The sequence below is a fragment of the Mustela nivalis genome (assembly GCF_964662115.1).
Source record: "Mustela nivalis genome assembly, chromosome: 2".
In the NCBI taxonomy this organism is placed as follows: Eukaryota; Metazoa; Chordata; class Mammalia; order Carnivora; family Mustelidae; genus Mustela; species Mustela nivalis.
The window spans coordinates 116,053,006-116,062,362 of record NC_139021.1 but is presented as its reverse complement, the minus strand read 5'-3'; the positions used below and the strand labels follow the sequence as shown (position 1 = coordinate 116,062,362).

At 44.2% G+C, this 9,357-nt stretch overlaps 1 long non-coding RNA gene across 1 annotated transcript; it reads right to left on the bottom strand.

The window, feature by feature from the left end:
- Positions 1-1,488: 1,488 nt before the first annotated feature.
- On the bottom strand, positions 1,489-3,368 carry LOC309859506. The gene is made up of 3 exons (XR_014308737.1): positions 3,118-3,368; positions 1,922-2,045; positions 1,489-1,794 (listed from the first exon to the last, which is right to left on the bottom strand). It is a non-coding gene; the product is annotated as an uncharacterized lncRNA (long non-coding RNA).
- Between the last annotated feature and the right edge of the window lie 5,989 nt (positions 3,369-9,357).

Below are 9,357 nucleotides of genomic sequence, written 5' to 3'. Positions count from 1 at the left end.
AAGTAAAATCATTAAGCTTATTTAACTTTTTCTATCCATAGGTCTTCCCAACTGGGATCTTGCCCTAGAAAAGAGGGGGTGAGAGGGGGGAAAGCTACGTAGAAACCATAAGCATTAGGATACTTGATAGTAACTGAGGAAGAGTATAATGTGAGTAGTGGCTTACACTAGGGGGTAGGTACAGTAATGAGTTTTAAAGTAATTTCTTTACTTCTCGTACTTTTTACATTAGGCATATATACCACTTTTATAATTGAAAATAGCCATTATTTTTTAATAGAATAGTTTCCTTTGTGCCTTAATTCAGATTCAGAGGTCAGGGGAGAGAAGACTGAGGCTTAATAATAATTATACTAAAAACATTACAGCTTTGGTATACTTGGGAGGCTCAGTTGGTTGGGTGTCTGCCTTCAGCTCAGGTCATGATCTCAGGGTCTTGGGATGAAGTTCCACATCAGGCTCCCTGCTTAGCGGGGAGTCTGCTTTTCCCTCTCCCTCTGCTTCCTTCTCCCCGCCCCCCACCCCACTCCTGCTCTCTCTCTTTCTCTCTTTCTAAAATAAACAAATAAAAACTTAAAAAAAATTATAGCCTTTACAACTTCCATGCAGACAGGTAGACAGACATCAAGAGACTCAAAGAGGAGAGCTTCTTATATTACTATAGTGGTCCTGCAGGGGATACCCTCAAACTCTAAATCATGAATATTCATATAGTCCATGCCAGGCACCAAATTCCCTCTGTGTGCTTTACAAATACTAGCTATGCTTATGATCATCCTATTTTCACAGGTAAGAAAACTGAGGTCACATAACTTGGCCCAAGATCACACACTCAGTAGTAACACTAGGACACGGGCAGACTGGCTTCAGAGTGTGCATGCCTAAGCATTATGTTACATAGTTGCCAACATGCCTTTACCTATTATGTTAATGTCTTCTTTGGTGTCAGGTGAGCCTCTGGGCAAGTTATAGACAAGGATGTAGGAGGAGGAAAAAGATCATCATCATTTTCCCAACAAATTGGCTTGCTTGTATACTCCCGGATCATTAGGGTCCTGTTTGGACAAATTCATGTCCACCATGAGTTTCCATCAATGCTTGGCCCACTTCATGGACAAGGAAACCGATGGTAGAGGTGATGGGGTACCGCCCAGCAGGTCCTTTGTCCTAGGATGATTTCACCAAACTTCACCATTGTCTGCTGGTTAAACTGGCCTGTGACATTTCAGTGAGCAAATATAAAAGGTGCCATGCATGCTGTGGTGGAACATTCCATCTCGAGGCAGAGGACTTTGGCAGCAGTAAGGCTACATGGGAGTGGAGGGTTTTTTATGGGATTACTATAAAATAACAAAAATTAACAAACAGAAACAAACCCCATCCCTTGTACATGTGTGTTGTATTTGGGCTGCTCCACACACCAGGCCATTGACAGGCTGTTTTAACACGTAGCCTCTCAAACATGAAAAGAAAGAAAAAAGAAACCAATTTTTTTTTAGTCCTTTTTAAAAATCGTGGTAAAATATCCATAGCACGGAGCTATCATTCTAACCATTTTTTAAGAGTGCAGCTCAGGAGCCTTCAATGCATTCATCTTGTTGTCTTCTCCCAGTACTTCATTCAAGCCCACTCAAGCCATGATCAGGAATGCCACACCCTCCCTTCCTGTGGCCCCTGACACCATCATCCCGCCTTCTGTCCTCACAGGTCCAAAGACTCAAGGTGGCCCAGAGGAGTGAAGCCCACTTCTTTTGAGAAACACTGTCCTCTGTTTTCCTTCATTTTCCCTCGTAGCTGCAGCATTTAATGAGAAATTGTTTTTAAAGCCAATAAATGAGTTTCATTTCTTCCCCCCTTCCATCCACCCTTCCTCCATTTCCTCAAAAAGGCCAAGAGCTCCACAGGTGCTGGTGGTTCTTACTCATGTGACTGCCAGCTCTATCCTTCATCTCCTCTGTCGAAGCTGGTCCACAGCCTCTCCACCTCTCTGATGTCAATAAGCCACAATTTCGCAGACACTGCAGAACCTGGGCAACCACCAGCCCCTGCCAAAATTGCATCCTTGAAATTTCCAGCCAGAATCACTCAGGGCCCCCACTTGAACTGTTCATCAGGAAACGAGAGTAGCCTCAGTTTCCTACATTGATGCTATCTGGCTCACAGTTTGGGCTTCGTAGCAGAGATGGAACCTGACCCATGGGCAGCATCGTGCGCACCTGTTTTCCAGCATCTTAGTAACAAATGTCAGGAGGAATTCACTAGGTGGATCCATGTCTTCCCAGCTCTGACTGTCCCACAGAGTGCCTAGCGTGGTGACCTGTATGACATGTGAGTAAGCAACAAACCCAGCAGTGTGTCCCAAACCTGAATTAGTCACATTATGACCAAGAAAAAGAAAAGCACTTACAAGGAAACAAATTCATCCATGTACTACCAAAAACTAGTTCACAGATCACCCATTAAAAATTCTAGAGGAGCTAACCTCATATCTGAATGGGAATCTATTAATCTTTTCCAAACTAGCACATTAGTAAACATCTGGGCTTGTCTCCTGAGAGCCAAGATAATGGCTGCATCAGAATAAAGAATTTGGTGTGGAAATGTTAGCAGTGATTACTTCTTGTGCAATTATGGACTGTTTTATTTTTTACGGTTCTGTAATGGAAATTGGTGACTTACATAATAGAATACATATGTCCGTATGTCTATATATGTGCGAGTGTGTATCTAAACGATTGTATATAGAGACACTGGGTGAAGGAAAAAGGCACAATGTGGCAAAGCCTAATAGCCACATCCCTTAAAGCGAAGCTGAAGATCTGTGGGGTGATGGCTGTTGCCGCCAGACCCACCTTCATTCTGGCAATGAAGAATGCATCAGGAAAATGGTGGAAAAGAGAAGCAGGCATAAGGGATCTGAGGGAGGGTAAGTACGTGAGAGCCACAACTGCCCCCCATAGACACCTTCTGAAATGCCTCCCTCCACATTTAATCAACAAAATGTACTAATGGAGGATTGCCACGTGTGGGGCAATATATGATATAAATATTATAAATCCCTCTTCTTGCCCCATAGTCTTTAAAAATCTAAATGCCAAAGCTGAACAGAAATAGTACCTGTGGGTATAGAGAGGGAAGCAGGGAGCAAGGACGGCTGGGGGACACAAGCAGAGAAGGTTTCTGGGGTGAAGTCACGTCCTGATAAGTGGAATGGATGCTATGAGGATTCTTCGTTGTTTCCACAGGATGAACACTCTCTGCTCCAGGACCAGAAGGAGGAGGCGATCATCTGGAGTCCAGGGCGCCCCATCTCCCCTCTTAGAACTGGAGAATACTAGTTCAATACAGTTGAATGGCCCACAAGGAAGGGAGAGTGAGGTCAGAGGAAATGGTAGATCCACCAAGTCTCACATGATGCCAGCAAGTTAGAGAACGGCCAGCTGCTCAGGCTTCTCTGAGGGCCAGCCTGTTGGAAGCCGGCTCCCGTCCTGACATTCTTCTCCAGCTGGGCTGTTTCCTGGGCTGCTGCAGACTCCTCCCTTCACACCCCTTCCCAGCTGTGGTTTGGCACTCTCTGCAAGAGCCCCGATGGCCAGAGTGCCCTCTGGGCTTGTCTCCTGAGAGAACAGGCCTGCCTATTTCCACTACCGAATTTACCCACAGAGACAGGCGGAGGAAGCTTTTTTTAGATGGCCAAAGAAAATTGGCCTGGACGAAGTGTGCTGGGACCGTGTGGTACTAATCAGATGTGGTGTCTGGGACACCCGACAGGCCCATGCATAAGCTGCAAGGAGCTTAATACTTTTCCTGCTGCACCATAGAAGCTTCTGGCTTAGCACGTGGAAGCATTTGGGGGATGGAATGAAAACTCCTCCTGGTACATGGTGTTTGGCTGTGGCCAGAAGGAGTCGTCAAGTTAAAGTTCTACAACAAACAGTTGTTTTTTTGTCCTGAGCCAAGGAAGTGACTATATCTGGATGATGATAAATCAGGTTCGCAAACTAGGGCACACGAGCCAAACCTAGCCTGCCACCCGTTTCTGTACACCCTGCAAGCTCAGAATAGTTTCTCTGTTTTTAAGCAGCTGAAAAAAAAAAAAAAATCAAAAGACTATTTTGTGACCCATGGACATGATACGAAATTCAGATTTTTTTTTTTTTTAAGTGGGCTCCACGTCCAGAGTAGAACCCAACATTGGACCTGAACTCACAATCCTGAGATCAAGACCTGAACTGAGGTCAAGAGGGGGACGCTTAAGTGGCTGAGCCACCCACGCACCCCTGAAATTCTGATTTCAATGCCCACGAATAAAGTTTTATTGGCACCCAGCCACACCCATCTGCTGACATACTGTCTCTGGCTGGTTTCAGGCTTCAAACGCAGAGTTAAGTATTTGCAGGAGAGACTGTTTCCCATCTGTCGTTACAGTTTGTCAACCCCTGTGCTAAAGCAGGGGCTGGTGTCACCAAGGGCAGGGACAATGTAAAGTAGTGAGTGGAAAACTTTTAAATAAATAAGGATACTGTTTTTGTTTTTTTTCCTTTGTTTGTTTGGGTTTTTTGGAGCTGCATTTTTAAATTTGCCAGAATTCTGGGTTGTAAATCATACCACACTGAGGAAACGCTATATCTGGTGTTCAGCTTTAATACTTAAAATAATGTTTAAACGTTTAAATTTCCTTCTTGTGTTTTTGAAATTCCCTCCCCAAACCTCCTTCACCCCACCCCGGCACTCCCCTGCACACAGGAGGGAAAAAGCATCGGCAGACAGACGCTCAGTATCCCCTAGGAGCTCAGTAACATGTTTGTGCTCACAGAGGCTCCCTGGTAGGAAGAAATACAAGAACATTGACTTGCAGACCCCCCACGGTGGACCGCAAAGGACGATTAACTGAAACAATGTTATGGGAATGTATTCAGTATGCACAGATGACAAAACGCCAGCAAGCCAGCTCCCTACAGCATGCTAATTATAGACACTGCTCTCAAAGTTTAGTCAAGCTACACAGTATGGTCCCTTTGACAGGGTGTGGTTTAAGCTGACCACTTAAATACTGGAGAGATCCCTTTTGGTTAACTAGTACAATTCGGTAGCTCCAGGCATACACTCTATCTCTCAGCTTATAGAGCTAAGACCTCATTTTTGCTCTAAGACTTCTAAGAAGATTCCTGCAAGCCAGACACTTGGAAATCAACAGTTGGAAAAATACTGTGTTCATCAACAAAAAGGCTTCATGCTTTCTCACGAAGAAGTTCTATAAGGAAGCCTCGTTTCTGAAGAAAGCAAGCTGAAGTACGGTGTGTGGATGAGCCGCAGTGGAAAGTGGGTGGAGGAAGGAGGAAGAGGAGGCCAGAAAACTCGCAACATATTCCTTAAGGACATGCTGGCATGTTGAGGATAATTTCTCACAGTTGGGCATAAGCCCAGCCCACCACGTAATCAAAGGGCTAAGGTCAGGGAGTACAAACTGCTTAAATATGCTGACCTGTAATGACAGGCTCCATCCACCTACCTGACTCCTCCATCTGGCGAACGTCCTATGCTGCTCGGAAAAAGCATGACCATTAAACCACAGTGCAAGCTGTACCCGACTAGATGAGATCGAAGGGAAGCGAGGACAGAAGCAGCATGAAGAGAAGTCAGGGCTGGGGGTACCCTCGCTTCAGCCACATAGACTTCTGGGTGGCAGAAAACAGAGCTCGATTTGGCAAAGAACCCAACCCAAGGAGAACTGGGATTTGAGAAGGGGGCCTGGGGAATGTTTCCACGAAGGCCCCGGCCTTGCACTTTCCCTGGTCATTGTGAGAAATCCAGTTTTTTCTGTGTACATTTGGAGTAAGGACCGGTTTACAAACTCACTCTCTCTCTCTCTCATGTCCTCTCTGTGAGCACACAAGTCCATCCCCTGCCAGGTGATGGGAGTGGAGACATGATCTCACTCCATCCCTACCCCTCACTACCTGCACTTGGGACTGGAAGACAGGCACAGCACGGATGGATTTTGAGTAGAGCAGGGAGTGTCCCATCTTATTCCTATTACAAAGACCAATTCAAGTCCACTGGGCCTCATTGGTACTGGGGTTTTCTGCTACTCCTCTTCCACTCGGAGCCAAGGCTGCCTCAAAGACCCTCATATTCACTGCTGCTCTTGGGTTCATGGGAATCCTTCTACTACTTCCACCCCAAGCCTAGAGGCAGGGAACTCTTTGGGAAAGCTGGGCCCTTCTTCCTAGAGGCCACACACAACCTCCCTCAGGCTCTCCTGGGGAGGAGGACACCACTTTCTTCTGCTCTTAGTTCTCCCAGGTCTCCCTGTTGCACCCTCCTGTAGGTCTTGAACTTGCAATAGAGGCAGAGTGCAAGGATGCTTTGGGGGACCCTGCTTCCTCCCTGGACCTCTGTCTCCCCAGTTCAAGTGATTGTCAGCTACTGAGAGGTTAGGGGGACAGAGGACATGAGCTTCTCCTTTCTCTTCTAGCCATCTTTTCAGTCTTCTGCAATGGCCATGGCTGGGTGTTTGATTCAAAGTTTTGAATGCGTTGTTATCTGAATTTTTTTCTGAGTTTCTAATAAATTAGCTTCTGCCTTGACTGGGGTGGGGTGTGTGTATGACAGGATTACTATTTTAAAATATTATCCCACTATTAATTTATGATATCTGGGCACAATTATTGCTATCTCATTACAATCAAATCAAAATGTTTTACTTATCACATGCTAAATATTTTTGAAAATCTCTAATTTAGAAATGAAAGAGTCAGTAAATAGTGCTTTCTTTGGCCAAAATGTTGTAGTGACACTCTTTTATAACTTCAAAATGTATAAAATTAACTCCCTGTGCCTCTGCTGATAGTCTCATAAAAGCTGGGTCAATAGAATGGGTTACGTTGACCCTGTTAGATATGTTAGAAACGGTGTGTTTGTTTTGTTTTATAGACTTACTTATCTGAGAGAGAGAGAGAGAGAGAGAGAGCATGAACAGGGGTAGGGAGAGAAAGAATCTCAAGCATACCCCTCGCGGAGCATGGAGCCTGACTCTAGTCTCCATCCCAGGACCCTGAGATCATGACCTGAGCCAAAATCAAGAGTATGACACTTACCCAGCTGAGTCACCCAGGCACCACTAAACAGTGCATTATCTTTGTTTTAAACCCATTTTATATCCCTTGGGAATCCCAAGAGCCTTTGGGATTATGCCTTTTTTTTTTTTTTTAAAGATTTTATTTATTTATTGGACAGAGAGAGATCACAAGTAGACAGAGAGGCAGGCAGAGAGAGAGAAGGAAGCAGGCTCCCTGCTGAGCAGAAAGTCCGACATGGGACTTGATCCCAGGACCCTGAGATCACGACCTGAGCCGAAGGCAGCGGCTTAACCCACTGAGCCACCCAGGCGCCCAGCCTTTTTTTTTTTTTAAGTTAATTTAACTGACAAGATATAGTAATATTTCTGACTAAAACATGGTGCTTTGCTTTTGTCTGAAAATTAGTGGAGTTGCTAAATTTGACAACATACAATCCAGCTAATTTCTTTTAACTGGAGAATAAATGAATAAATATATGAAAAATGTAATTATTCACACACACACCCTTGGCCCCGGAAGCTGCTTTGTTCTGAATCTCTCACTGGCACTGAATCTGTTTCGTTGGGGGAGGGAGTAGGATACAGACTTTTAAAGGGCAGATCATAGGGACAAACTTTGCCTTCCTTACTACATATTTGAATATTCTTCAGACTCAGCAAAGCACCACAGTTCGAAGAGGCCTGTATTTAACAAGTTCAGGGAGGAAGGTCTGAATTCTGGCTTTCCCAGAGACCCAAAGAATATATAGTTAGACGCCCCTTTTCATAGATATATCCCAGCAATCATTCAGGTTGACCCTCAGCTTGGTGAGGTATGTTTTTCCCAGATTTTACTCAGCTTTCTGTGTCAAAGAGAGTAAATCCAGTACTTCAACTTTTGGATTTTTTTTTTCCCCACAGATTCAGAACCCAAACACATGTGTTTTCTGGATTATCATTAAAAGTTAATATAATTGGGGTGCCTGGGTGGCTCAGCCACCCAGCTGGGTTAAGCCACTGCCTTCGGCTTGGGTTATGATCTCGGGGTCCTAGAATCAAGCCCCACGTCGGGCTCTCTGCCCGGCGGGAAGTCTGTGTCCCCCTCTCTCTGACTGCCTCTCTGCCTGCTCGTGATCTCTCTCTCTCTCTCTCTGTCAAATAAAAAAATAAAATCTTTTTTAAGAATGTTAATATAAGGGGGACGCCTGGGTGGCTCAGTTGGTTAAGCAGCTGCCTTCGGCTCAGGTCATGATCCCAGCGTCCTGGGATCGAGTCCCACATCGGGCTCCTTGCTCCGCAGGGAGCCTGCTTCTCCCTCTGACTCTGCCTGCCACTCTGTCTGCCTGTGCTCACTTTCACTCGCGCTCTCTCTCTGACAAATAAATAAAATCTTAAAAAAAAAAAAAGAATGTTAATATAATTAATTACAAGGTAATAAGTGATAATAATGCCCTTCATGCACATATCTTTCTTTTCAACCCCTCAGTGCTTGATACAATTTACATTATTTCTCTTTACAACATCCTTACCAAGTAGAAAAGGAAGAGTATTAGTGTTCCAATCTGAAGACAATAATGTCTCACTTGTGCGTAAAATGTTACAGTTTATAAACACTTCCACAGACATCATTTTATTTTGATTCTGACCTTCATAGCACTCTGTGACATACGTGAGTCAGCCAGGTATCATCTTCTTCCATTTCCATATGTGAGGACCAGAATTCAGAAAAATGGATGGTCTGCCTATGTTCTGCGCTGAACAAATGGAAGGAACCTGCGTTGCTAGCTTGTCAGTGACTTTTCGTGGAAGAGACACAGAAAGATTAGGTGAACAATTCTATATGATATAAGAAAACACTCCAACGATCTTCATATTTTACTTGAGAGCTTTGCTTTCTTTTTCTTGTTACATTTTTTCAATGCCATCATTTTGTCAAGTACACTGTGAAGTACCTCCCAGACAGCATGTATTAGAAACAGGCCTATTTGTTCCATTCTCCCCAGAACTCCAGGGGGTGGGTTGGATTGGGGGATTATTTTTTCTTTGGTTTTACATTTTGAAAGCCGTGCTTCAACTCTCAAAGGATGCTGTTAAACACAGAATAAATATTGAATTGTCTCTCTATCCTCACGGTCTTTGTGGTGGCAAATAAATGTTTCTGTGAAGGAGTTTGCTCCCTGAAGACCCACAAGTGGCGGTTAGAAAGTGTCCACAAATTAAAGGCAATGAAAGATCACTAACCACAAGTAATAGATGTTATAAAAAAAAAAAAGTAAAATACATAAAATAGTTTTTTT